The 13,854-nt window shown below is 40.9% G+C and overlaps 1 long non-coding RNA gene across 1 annotated transcript; it reads left to right on the forward strand.

Annotated features, from left to right (window-relative positions):
- The first annotated feature begins 2,726 nt into the window (after positions 1-2,726).
- LOC309608646 lies at positions 2,727-12,335 on the forward strand. Its single transcript, XR_014233032.1, has 2 exons — positions 2,727-4,906; positions 11,191-12,335. It is a non-coding gene; the product is annotated as an uncharacterized lncRNA (long non-coding RNA).
- Positions 12,336-13,854: the final 1,519 nt, after the last annotated feature.

Genomic DNA, 13,854 nt, shown 5'->3' on the forward strand with positions numbered 1-13,854 from the left:
TGCCACAGGTACCTGTGCCTGAATAAATAAATTCTTCTATTGGATAAAATGCATATGTTGTGTATATTCTTTTATCTTCTTACAAATATGCAAATGAATATTTAGAATGAATTCATATACAAGTAAAGTGTTTAGAGTAGTATCTATTAGTAGGTACCATGTAAAGATTTACTATCTTTTTTTTATTGTTTAGGTATCTATTTATATGTAGATTCCGATACAGTTTCTAAATGTACTCTCTTCTCTCCACGGTGATTACCAACGTCTCTTCTATCTCCTGGGACACAAATTAGCAACGGGGAGAAATGAATCGTGCTGTAAGCCAGCTGTGTCCATCACTGATTGCCAGCGATACTTAAATGTTGACTCTCCGGGACACACGTGTGGTCCTCAGCGGGGGCTCCTCTGCTGCGTGGTGCTGTGATGTAACGCCTGTCTTCTGCTCATTCCCTGTATTCCAACTCATAGACTTTTGCGAAGAAAGTCTCCTCACCAGTGACCAGCTCCCTGGTCCCAGCCCGCGGCTACATTCTTCAGTGTCCACTAGCCCACCAGAGACCCCTCCTCCCCACCACAACTGTGGGAGTGCAGCCTTTCATGCTGCTTCTTCCTCTTTGTCCTGCCACTTCTTCCCAGCCCTCTTCTCCCTCTGCCCAAATAGGTATGGAACAGGGGGAGATCAGAAAATACAAAGTACATCCAACATCTCACCAAAGAATGAAGTGTCCCCAGTCTTTACTGGTGATGCCCTCAGAGCCTTCCTCTCGTGTCTTGGAGGAAGGAGTGACCCTCTCTTTCCCCTGCGGGGAGAGAGGAACAAAACCATACTCACATCTATGAGGACTCTGCCGGTATCTTGGAATCCCATCCCTTCCCCTAGACTCTGCCGGTATCTTGAAATTCCATCCCTTTCCCTAGACTCTGTTGCTAACTTGGAATTCCATCCCTTCCCCTAGACTCTGTGGCTATCTTGGAATTCCATCCCTTCCCCTAGACTCTGTGGCTATCTTGGAATTCCATCCCTTCCCCAAGCGATCTGGTCATACAGAAGAGAGGTTTGGGGTTCAGCCTCCCCTTGACACTCCGAGCGAGTGTGTGTCTGCCCAATGTTCTCAGTTGCCTTTAGAATGTGGGCTACTTGATGCTACTTTGCCATTTGCTAATTCTGGGTCAACAGTAAAAATTCCATTTAATATCCTGCTACTCCTGTTACTTTAACCTAATTAGAAATTATATAAGTTGATAAAATGTGCATGTAAAAGGAAATAGAGCATTTCCATAAAAATGAAATTATATTAGTTGGAAAAATTTGAAAAGCCAAGTCATTTAAAAATGCTGTTACATCAAGTATATGTAAGTGCTTGGAAAACAGTAGTGTAAATGGAGAATGACTCTTCACTCTGATTGCTTCACGTGATCTCTACACTCTCATCCCATTTTAAAGGATTGGAAACTAGAAGCTGAAACGTAAAGGAGGTTTATACCAGAAGATTGAGGGTATCCAATCTGCAGGATGCTGGGGAAAAGAAGATATGGGCCCTATGGCAGAAGGCAAACAAATATGCATGAGTACGTTTCAGGTTGGAACACAATTTTTAAGACGGGCATCTTTCATTTTTAAAGATTTCTCTTCTTTAACCATCTTTTCAACTAGCTGGTTCTAATCGTTCTGGATTAGGGCTTTTACAGCAACTCCCCAGCTGCCAGCCTCCAGGCGCCCTGACAGACAATCTCGCAGCCTGTGAAGAATGTCAAGCAGATTCCTGCCTTTCTTGCAAAGCCCCCTCCCCCTTTTCCCAGGCCATCATCCTTCCCTGGCAGTGATCAAGTGTTCAGCCTCCTTCTGCATCTCAGGATGCTTGCATCTATTTCTGTTGCTGGGTAAGGACAGATAGAAAATCACGGAGGTGAAGTGAGGTTAGGGAAAGACTTGGGAACCATCTGCCCTGGGTTCACTCTTGACTTTTTATTCCCCAGTTTTTCTTCAATAGCCTGGAGGAGTTAAAGAAAAAAAATCAGATACCTTGTCCCTCAAGGTTTAATATTCTGTCAAAAGTCCCCCCCACCCCGGGGCAACATATAAGATACAGTTTCTCACTAGCATAATTTTTCAATCTGATAAAAGTGCCTGTGTGTCTTTCTTGCTCAATATAAACTTTTTTTTTTTATTAACTTTGGAAGCACTTTGCCCAAGTATGGCTTCGAAGTAATTAGATTTTATCTACTGATCAGAGGGTACAGGAGACAGACAGTACTGCTATCTATCTACCTACTTACCTAGCTATCTAACTGTGTGTATGTATGTACGTAAGTGTGTATGTATTTGTCTATCCATCCTCTGTAAATTGTTGTGCTCAACACATAGTAAGTGCCTGATAAATGCACATTGTGATTATTAATGGTGATCATTGATAGTGTTATCAATTGATAACAATAGTTATCATGTTAATAATGATAACAATCATTATCAACTAACATCGATAACAGTGTTATCAATTGATTGATAATTGGTGATGTTCAGTGCCTGGTAGTTTGGTCCAACCTGTTCCCGGGATTTTGTGGTTTTTGTCTTTTGGCCGACTTCAATTTTTGCTGTTTTCGGGCTCTTTAATCTTTTCCTGTCCTAGTTCCCTAACTCCAGGCCTGCTCTGATCTCTGATCTCCATGAATTCCTATTTATCCTCACCTTGAATCCTCCTCGAGAGGAGGCACCACAGGGTGTTTAATTGTCTTTCCACTTATTGGTCTCTCCCACTAGATAATATTGATAATTTCTAAGAAATTAAGAACCATGTTTATCATGATATCTCCGCTGCACATCGTAGGAGCCCCATAAAAATTCATGAAAGGAGTGATGGTGAATGAATGAGAAGCTACAACCTGTGCTGGGCTTATTCTGGTCCCTCCAAATTAGATCCAACCCAGTGGGGTGAAGGCCAGTGTGCTGAGGAGGAGGACTGTCCAAATCAGTGCAGAGGGCATCGTTCAACTTCAGCAAAGCTGTTCACCCAGGAGAGGCTCCATCTGTGAGGCCAACGTACCCTCCCGAGAAAGGGATCCCAAGTCAGAGAATAAGCACCTTACCAGGGACGGCTGCCTGGATTGAGCACAATAAGGAGAGGAGAGGGAGAGAAACAGACTTCAGCGCTACAAGGGTATTAGGCTTCGAGACAGCAGATTTTAGAGAATTAAGAAATCTAATCAGCCTGGTGCACTAAGAGGGAAGCTGCGAAATCCCGGGTGTGGAAGAAAGCCGGAGTATCCTGCGGGAGATCCTAATTAAAGCGCAGCCGATTACAATTCCTCTGACAGAGGAAAATGAAAGGACTAAGGAACATCTGCTGTGGATTCATGAAGGACTGCTCAAGGATGCGGAGTGTGAGAAAAAGAAATTCTTGACAGCACTGAAGAGGTACAAGGCATGTTTGTTTGTTCTCCATAGGGCAAAACTGGTAGGGGAGGGGGTCTGGCAATGCAAAGACGGTGGTTTAGGATCGTTTTAGCCTATGGGGCAACGTAAAAGCGAAACGGGACAAGCCTCCCAGTGCAGCCTAGCATGGCTGAATGACCCCTCCATCTCTCTTCAAGCTGCCAGGCAACCAGTGAACTGGGTCTTCGCCCCGCCCCCTAGTGGGAGGGACTATGCCTGACACTCGCTTTCCAAGGTATCTAGGTGTTGGGCGTCTGGGCATCCCCAGGGCTCGTCTCGATACCTAGCACCCAGTCTCAGTCTGCCTGGTACACAAGTCCAAAATGTGTATTTCCCTTTGCAAGGTCGCTTACATGCTCGCCCAGTACAAAAGGAGAGAAAATGGTGGGGTCCCTTCTCTGGAGGCCAGGCCCACAGGTTCTCCAGCTGTGCCCAGATCAAAGTACCCATCACTGCAAGGTGCAGAGATTACAGGACACCCACGAACCTGCTGCCCTTCTGCCTGTGCATCTAGTGATCCCCAGGGGTTTGCTCCAGGCTTTATCCCTGCTATATCGCTAAAGAGAAGTTTAAACCTGGCTAGAGTATGCGCTCAGCTATCCTAGATGTGACCTTGGAATTGCTGAGCTGGAAGAGAACTCAGAAGTCAGACAGCCCAATCTCCCACAAATATAGGAACGTAAAATGTAAAAACCCAGGTAAGACTTAAACAACAATTTTATGTAATAGTGATGGAAGTATTTCCAAGGAGTGGTATAGGAAATACATACTATCTATTTGTAGAGAAGGAAGTGTTGACCATGGCCTGGAGGAGTCCAGAAAGGCCTTTCTTTGGGGATCTGAGGGGTTGGTCCTGAAAATCCTGAAAGCAGGATTTTCAAAGGTCATCATAAGCTGGGAAGACCCTCTGGAAAAGTGAAGGATGGGACAGGAAAATTCTAAGACTGCCTGGAGGAAACTGATTCTCAGACAGTGGTACCCAGAGTCACAGATAGAGCTTACCTGCTTGATATAGTTACATCTCCAAGAGTTCCAATAATCTGATGCTGGGTAACACACCATCCCAAAACATAGTGGCCCAAAACAACCACCATTTTATTTTATCTCATGACTTGGTTGGTCAGGAATTCAGACAGGGCTCAGTTGGATGACTCTCCTTTTCCACGTTGCATCACCTAGAATCACTCAGTCTTCAACCCATGGCTGGGCTGGACTCCAGGGTCTAATATAACTTGTTCGCATCCCCGGTGTCTTGAGGGAGGGAACTGGAAGGCCAGTCTTAGGTCACTCTTCTTTTTCATGTAGTCTTTGCACCTGCTTCTCCAAATGGTCTCTCTTGCAGAGCGGTCTGACTTCTTATATAGCTGCTCAGGGCTATGAGACAATGTTTCAAGAAACCCAAGCAGAAGCAGTAAGATTTGCTATGTCACATCTTCAGAAGTCCCCCTGTTATTACTGTCACATCCTCTTAGTCAAGTAAGTCCTAAGACTGTTACAGATTCAAGAGAAAGGGTATTAGACCCCATCTCTCAAGCATTCATTTCTGCAGTCAGTATTTATAGAGCTCCTATCCTGTGCCAACGTTTGGCTAGCTACTACCGCGGGTTGCAGAAGTGAATCACCTATGCTCCTAAACTGGAGAATTTTTAAGTCTAGTAAAGGAGGCCTATGTGCCTACTCATAATGTCCATATAGTGTGATAAGGGCTAGAAAAGGCAGGAACTAAATGGCAAAGGGGCATAGAAAAAAGTAGCCTACTTCAGAGGTTGGCAAACTATGGCCTATGGGCCAAGTCCAGCCTGCTGTCTGTTTTTATAAATAAAATCTTATCGGCGCACAGCCATGCTCAATTATTTACATAGAGTCTGCTTTTGCACTGTGATGGCAGGGTTGAGTAGTTGCAACAGAAACCATGCGATCTGCAAAGCCTAAAATACTTACCCCCTCGTCTTTAACAGAAAAAAGTTGCTGACTCCTGAGCTACTTTAATAAGTGTGGTTGAGTGCCAGGAAGTATCAATTCAAATTTGGGGCAGTTCAGAATTTTTTTGTTTTTTTTGAGTGTGTTTGGATAGTGATCCTTCATTTTCTACTTTACTTCATTTTCAAATATATTTTACTTTCCTTATATTATTATGTTTTATATTATGTATATATATAAAATTCTATTTATCCAAAACCCTCTCTATGCAAACTTATTATTATTGCTTGTGAAGAACTTACAATCCGGTAGTGGAAAATTCAAGTATAAAAATAACTACAATACAAGGCAAAAAAAAAAAAAAAAAAAAACTAGGCAGGCGTGTGGAAAATGAACAAGGTTGAGATTAACCATATGCCAGGCTTTATGTATATTATTCATTTAAATGTCACAATAATCTTATGTGATAGCTATTCATAGACCATTTTATAAATGTAGAAATAAAGGCTTGGAGGAATAAACTAATTTGCCTTACTGATGTTAATCAGTAGGTTGTAGAATTGAAATTCAATTAAAGATTTACCATTCAATCTATTTACTGAGGTTTTATGTGTTTTCTATTGCTATATTTTTCACTTCCTCAATTTGTATTTGGTTCTTTTTCAAATCTGTTGGTAATTTTTTTTGTAGTTATTATATTATTGACTCTCTTCCTTCCTTTATCTCTTCGAATATTGTAAACGTACTTAAGTTGGAAGCCCCAGTCCCAACCTGGTCTTGGCTCCAAAATGTCAGAATGTTGGGTAAAAGGTAACATACTGAATACTAGAAAGACAGCTTAACTTCAGTAAAATTGAGTTCTATGTTTACAGAATAGTGCTTTATTTATTATTATTATTATCATCATCATGATCATCATTATCATCCTTGGTTCTTGGGGTGTGACTCTGACATTTGCTATGTCTACTGACTCTCACTGACATTTATTCCTCATGTAGTTTATAATTTTTTTTTTACTACAAGCTCATCTTTAGTTGCAGCTGTTTTCCTTTGTGAATCCTGTATGTCCTAACTTAAGGAGTCATTCTGTGGAGACATCTTCCTCCAGCTCAGGTGATCAGCAAAGTTCATTGCTCCTTCTCTAAGCAGTGGAAGGGAATAAAGATAATATGTTTCACCTTTGTTTGTTTTTAATTTATATGTTTCTATCAATATGATCTCCTTTGGTGTCATCTTGTGAACAGAGATCTTTCATATTATATTTTTCTTACTGTTAGTCTTAAAGTTAGCTATTTCTATTCTTTTAGTGGTTAGATGTCTTATATGTATATTTAACTTAAAGTAACCTAAAGTTTATCTTTATTATCTTCCTGAACAATAAAAGGACCATAGAATGCTTTTATGCTTCTTACCCTCCAATAATAAAAATGATGCCTATTTTTAGTTCCTTTTTAACCTCACAAACGACGTCATTTTATTGCTGTGTACAATTCTAAATTATTTAGATTCACCCACATTTACTTTTCCCACGTTTACTTTTTTTTCCTTCATCATCTCTCCTTGTATCTTATGACTTTTCTGAGGCTCACATTTTTTCCCTTTCTAAATATATAGTTTATGAAGGTCTCTTGGTAGTAAATATTATTTTTTTTGTCTGAAAATATCTTGATTTCACTCTTTTTCTTAAAAGATGGTTTCTCTGAATACATACATTCTAGATTGACAATGATTTTCTTTCACTACTTTTGATATTATTCAATCACCTTCTGGCTTTCATTTTTGTGGATGAGAAGTCATCTGTCATTCTGTAGCCCCTCTGACAGTAATGTGCATTTTTGTCTTCTGGGATTTATTAGATTTCCTGGACCTGTGGAATTATGCCTTTTAGTGATTCTGAAAATTTTTCAGATAGTAATCTTCCTAAGTATGACCTTTGTCTCTCTAGTCTTTCTATTGTCTTGTGTGGAAACCAATTGGTTGATTATTAGGCCTCCTTGCTCTATCCTCTATGACTCCTTTTTTCATATTTCCTGTCTTTTTGTCTTTCTTGATTACAATCTTGGTAATTAATTAGACCTATCTTCCAGTTCACCAAGACTCTTTATCTCTACATAATCTGCCATGTAATCTACTCATAGAGTTTCTAATTACAGTAAGTCCCCTACACACAAACGAGTTCCATTCTGAGAGCATGTTCGTAAGTCCGATTTGTTCATAAGTACAACAAAGTTAGCCTGGGTACCCAACTAACACAATAGGCTATATAGTACTGTACTGTAATAGGTTTATAATACTTTTCACACAAATAATGCATAAAAAACCACAAAAAAATAAAGAAAACATTTTCAATCTTAGACTAAAGTACCTTGAAAAGTACAATAGTACAGTACAACAGCTGGCATGCAGGGGCTGGCATCCAGTGAACAGGCAAGAAGAGTTACTGACTGGAGGAGGGAGAGGAGGTGAAAGATGGTAGAGTCAAAAGATTGTCAGCAATAGGAGATGTAGGGCAAGGTACAATTTCACTCACGCCTGACGTTGATGGAACACACATTCACATCTTTGAAAGTTTGCAACTTTTAGGTTTGTATGTAGGGGACTTACTGTATTATTTATTCAGTTATTATTTTTAAAGTTCCATTTGGTTATTTTTCAAAATTTCCTGATCAATTTTGATAGTTTTTTTTGGTGAGGGGGGGAGTTGGTCTTTTGTCATACTTTTAATACTGTATTTTATTTCTTTAAATATGTTATTTATACTTATTTTAAAATTTCCCTTATGTTAATTCTAATACTGAGAGTCTTTATGAGTCCAGTTCTGCAATTTTGGGTTTTGTTGCTGTTCATGTTTTAAATCTTAATCATAATGACTTTCAAATTATGTAATTTGTTGCTGTGAGTGCATGTTCTTTGCAACATCACTCCTCAGGGACCTGAGTTTAAATTGCATTCCTCAAAAGAGGATTTGACTTATATTCTGCCAGGACCCTGGGACACTACTACAGCACTGGACTACTCACAGCTACATCTTTGTTCTGAGATATTTTTTGGACTATATAGCACACGTGAATTCTGGACCCAAACTCATGTGTGGATGGGTAGAGATTATGGGTAGAGAGTCCTGGGGAGGCTTTAATTTGCTTTACCCAGAGAAAAACAAATATCCCAACCATGACTTCTGGAGGGCAAGTTTTTAAAAATTTATTTTTCCTGAATCACTTTGAGAGTCTTGTCTTTACATAGGGATTCCTAACTCAACTTTCACCCTGAGCAAGTCCTAGGTTATGTCAACTGTCCCCTGGGTGCATGATTTGTTAAAACCTAAGTTCTTGGTCACTAGAAATTGAAACTCTAGGGAAAACAATAATTTCCCTTCTGAACCATATTTCTTTATTTTCCCATCATTTTTAACCTCTGGGGAATTTTCATTTTTTAAAATACTTTACTTAGAATTTTTATGAATTCTCTGACAGGAAGTTTCCTCTGGTCACCTAGGAACTGAGGTTTCAGTCCCTGATCCTGAATGGATATCAAAGCCCCAGTCACTGCTCCTAAGTACCATGTTTTGTTCTAATACCAGTTTGGATATTTACTTCAGCTCCTGCTTACCTCTTTGCTTTAAATTCACTCTTTGTGGCATCTGACAATCATCCCCATTGTTTAAAAATGCAACAGCATTTTAATTTTTGTTGTCATTACTTTTGTCCAAGAATTCTGTATGAGAAGCAATGAAAGGTAATAGTTAACATCACAGTCTCTCACATGTGACTACCAGGGCTGTCCTGGCTGTACCACTCTCTGCTATGCAAACTTGGACAAGAAATTTAAACCCTCTGTGCCTTAGTTCTCCTCGTTGATAACATAGACATAATAATCGTGCTTAAATCACAGAGTTTCTATGGAGATTCAATGAGTCAATCTATATAAAACACTCAGAACAGTCCCTGGCAAATGATCAGTGCTATCTAAGTGTTAACTAGTATCAACAGGTTATATTTAGACTAAGAGGGAATCTTCCTGCTTCAGCTCAGGTTTTCCTAAACAGATTTAACTCCTTCCAAAGTCCATGTTCTTTCCATTACACCATGCAGTCTAGCCAGGGATAGGAAAGGAGCTGCATGAACCTAGTGAGATAAGAGAGACCTACTTCCTAAATGTGGGACATAATGTAGAGGCTTAGCTGTTAAATGATAAAGGAAAATGCCACTTCATTTAATTAGGGAAAGAAAAGCTAAAGCGTGGGGCTGGGCAGATTTGGATGTCTTTTGCAATGTACCCCTTACTTGAGTAATAAAAATTTGTCTCCACATTTGTGGCAGGATGGATCTATGGATAGGTGTTAATTGGCCAATACATTTAGGTTAGAGGGAGGGCAGAGCCTCAGCAGCTCAGCACATGTGTCCTCGTGTCCTTGGCAAAGACTTGCACAGTGTCTCACACATCATAACAACTTACTGAGTACTTGCCAGTCAAATATTAAACACCATTTGAACATTCTCATCTTTTCTAGGGACCAGATGGCTTTTTTTTTTTTTTCTATACTCAGATTCTTGTGATTAACTAGAAGAGCACAGGCACAGTTAGACAAACTGTCTTGTGACATTCACCTGGGGGTGGAAAAGAACTCTGTTACTCAGTTTCCTCAATGCTTATCATATAGGAAATCTAAACTAAAAAGTGGTAAATAACAAGGTATCCAGTTGAGAGATGATCTCTTGTTGAATGACACCAGGGAGGTGTGGGGTAATGCTCTATTTTAGATTTTTAATTCATTACCTAGAAGAGAGATTCAGGAGTGCTATAGGGACTTGCAGGTGTGTTGCACCAGGAGGGAAGGCAAATGCCACAGAGGAGGAATGGAACAAATGGGCTGGAGCTATGTGTGGGACTGACATGCAAACCAGGGAGGGGAAGTGAGGCAGCTGCCTTCTACCAGCTGTGGTCAACATGTGACCCTTAATGGATGAGCTAATCAGTGAAGTGGAGTCTTGTTTCTTTAAGATGTCTGGTTTACCAGTTGGTCCCAGCTCTTTTACCAGACCTCCACCCTCTTTCCATGGTACCTGCCTGCATCACTCGTACTCAAAGCAGCAGCATCCAGTGTTTAAGGGTGAATTCTCTGGAGTCAGGCAGACTGTCAAATTTCAGGAATGTAATTTTCCATAAGTTACAACCTCTCTGATGGTCTCATCTATACAGTGGTGATGATCAGGGCCAGGATGAGGCTAAGGTGAGTGGGGAGCCTACACTGCAAAATTTAAGGAGGTACCCACTCTCTAGGTTATGTCGGTTCAGGGAGATCACTGGCTCAGCCCTGAGAATAAGTGCCTCCTTAAAATTTTAGCCCTAGGCACCCAACTTGTTCACCCTAGTCCCCTGGCCCTGGTGATGATCATATCTACCTCGTATGGTTGATATGAGAATTAAATAAAATTATGCACAGAAAGTAATTAGAAGAGGGTTGGCTACATGGGGACACTGAATATTCAGATACTAAGCTACCGTATCCCCCTCCCTCATCTCCAATGTGCCAATCTTGCCAGGCTGTGGAAAGGTGACCCAAAGAATTTGTTAGAAATTTCAAGCCTTTCGAAGGGGAAAAAAGCATCTGTTAGAATGAATAGAGTCCTGTCTTTCTGGGAGCAAAAATGAAAAGAGGCTCACAGTGTGAGCCCTCTGGGTAGCTGACATTTGTAAACAATAATCTACATAGTTGTATATAGAAATGGGGTGTTTTATTTGAATAGTAGTAACTCATGAATAGTAGTAACTCATGATGACAAACACTGATTGCTCCTGAACAACAGCCATTCCCCTCCCTCTTCTTCCTTCTGGAATAGACCACTTCCCACGACAGATGCTGAAAATGATAGGTGCTCACTTCCTCAAACTCCCTTGCAGCTATGGCAAGAGCATATGAACTTATTTTAAGAATTTTCTTCCCTAATGAAGAGAGATGCCTCAGTGTCACGCAGCTGGTAAGTGGCCCCAACCTATATTTGTTAAATACCCTATCTGTTAATATCACAGCATCACTCTGTGGTATAGTGGAATTGCAGAGTTGGAAGCTACCTTAGAAATTAAGCACTCATCTCTAGAAAGCAAAATGGACTCAGAACTCTTTTTTGTTTATACTTTTGTGTTTGTTTTATTCTTCCCATCCAGCTTCTGAATTCTTCTTAAGAGAGAACTTTGTCATATTGTAACTGATCAAGATAGAGAGGAGTTTTGATAGCTGGTGAGTGTCATGGTGATATCTACAGGAAACCAACCAGATCTGGAGCCACTAGTAGGGATGGAGGGAAAACCAAGATGGAAAGGAATGGTCAACTGTGGGCCTGCCTGAGTCTATTCCTTTTGAATGTGAGGCTGGTGTCATTTCTCCAATCTGGAAGCTGGCACCTGGGCTGTCAGAAAGCTTCAGAGGGCAGACCTTGGCAACAACACTGAACAGCCCTGGGGAGTTTGTCTGTAGAAGGATGTGCTGGAAGCAATCGTGAGACACCTGCAGATTGACAACATGAGAGATGGTGAAAATTAATATCATAGTGCCTTCATCTGAGGGTGCAAGGGGGACAATGCGAAAAAGTAATCAGCAAAGCCTGAACTGGGTGAAGTCAGTTACAAAAGGTAATGTGGAAGGGGTGAGTTTGGAGCTGGGAATTCGGAAAATCACTGGATGTATTTGAGCCAGGAAAGGATATTGGAGATCTTCACATTTAGTGTTTTCTAATTCTAATTATACATGAGAGGTAGGCAAACCTTTTCTGTAAAAAGCCCAATAGCAAATATTTTTGACTTTGTGGGCATTGGTCTCCGTTGCAACTACTCAACTCTGCTACTATAGCATGAAAGTGGTCATCGACAATGACTAAGTGAACAGGCGGGGCTGGGTTCCAATAAAACTTTATTAACAACAATAGATGGTGGGCCTGGTTGGCCTGTGGACTGTAGTTTGCCAGCCTATGCTCTGGGGGCCCAGAAAGACAGAGATACGGCATCTACTCTATGCCAGGCACTGTCTGGGCTATGGGAATATATAGAAGAAAATAAGCACTGACCTTTTTTCTAGGATTTTACAGTTTCTCCTCTCCTGGTTTTTCAACTCCTCTTTTACCTTGGTCACCACCACCACCATCAGCTCTCTTCATGGTGCATCTTCTATGGGTCAGACCTATTCTAGGAGATGGATATATATCTAGATATATATATGCATGTGTGTGTGTGTATATATATATATATATATATATATATATATATATATATATACACATATATATGTTATTTTAAAACTTCAAACAGTCCTGCAACATAAGTATTTTCATCTCCATTTTGCTAACTAAGGAAATCAGAGATCCAACTTGCCCAAAGCTCTGGAGCTCATAGGTGCCAGAGCTGGAATGTAAACCTAGATCTTTCTTATTTCAAAATACCTGCTTATTTCAAGAGGCATTATGGATTTAGAAGAGGGATCTGGAGACACACTGCTTGGGAGTGAATTCTGACCGTGTGACTCTGGGCAAGTTATTTAACTTCTCTGTGACTCTTATTTTCCACATCTATAAAACAGACACAATAAAAGTACTTACTTCATAGGGTAGGTGATGATAAATTAACATAAGTAGATCTCTTAAGGACAATGCTAGGTGTAAAATGAGTGTTACATAAGTATTTGCTATTGCTGTTTTTATTAAAAGAGGAACTAGACACGTGAAGAGGAAAATTACAGTATCCCAGGTAGAATATTCCAAAGGTTCTTATAGTCAGTGTGATGCAATGCTTCTTAACTGTAGGCAGTTTTGCTTCCCAGGGGACACTGGACAATATATGGGTACATTTTTGATTGTCATGACTGGGGAAAGGGGACAGTTACTGGCATCTAGTGGGTAGAGGTACGGAATGCTCCCAGTCTACACTGTACAGGGTGCCCCCACCCCCGCCCTGCCCTTGCCCTAACAACAAAGAATTGTCTGGCCCTAAATGTCAACACTGTTGCAATATTTTGAACAATGAGGAAGAACAGGGGGACCATGGAGTGATGTATTTGCTCTCAGCAAAGAATTGTTTAGGGACAAAAATAGGATAAGAACCCTTATCTATAGAGTCCACGACCTGAGTTCTTTCTCCTCCCTCACATTGCTACAGGAACAATTGTGGAGTGAGCAGTGGCAATCTGGCTGGTGGCAACTTCATGTGCAAACGCTTAGAAGCAGGGAAAATGTGGGTCTGGGACAGAACATCCTGATTCACTTGATTTAAATGGTCTCAGTGTGGGGGAGTCATGAGAAGCAAGAGAGGGAGGTGGGAAGGGGCCCCTGTGAAGAACTCAGAGTTAGTGACAGAGGTGGTAGGGCTCCATGCTGGGCGTTAGAGCCGAGGTATGATGACTAGCTATTAGGACCAGGGAGAATCCATGCAGGAGAAGTCTGGAGTCTGGTGGGTCAGCTGACAGGTGACTGAGCCCCGAGCCCCTAGATAAGACGGGCAAGAGGAAGAAGAGGTGA

Source organism: Balaenoptera borealis, assembly GCF_965194805.1.
Source record: "Balaenoptera borealis genome assembly, chromosome: 13".
Lineage (NCBI taxonomy): Eukaryota > Metazoa > Chordata > Mammalia > Artiodactyla > Balaenopteridae > Balaenoptera > Balaenoptera borealis.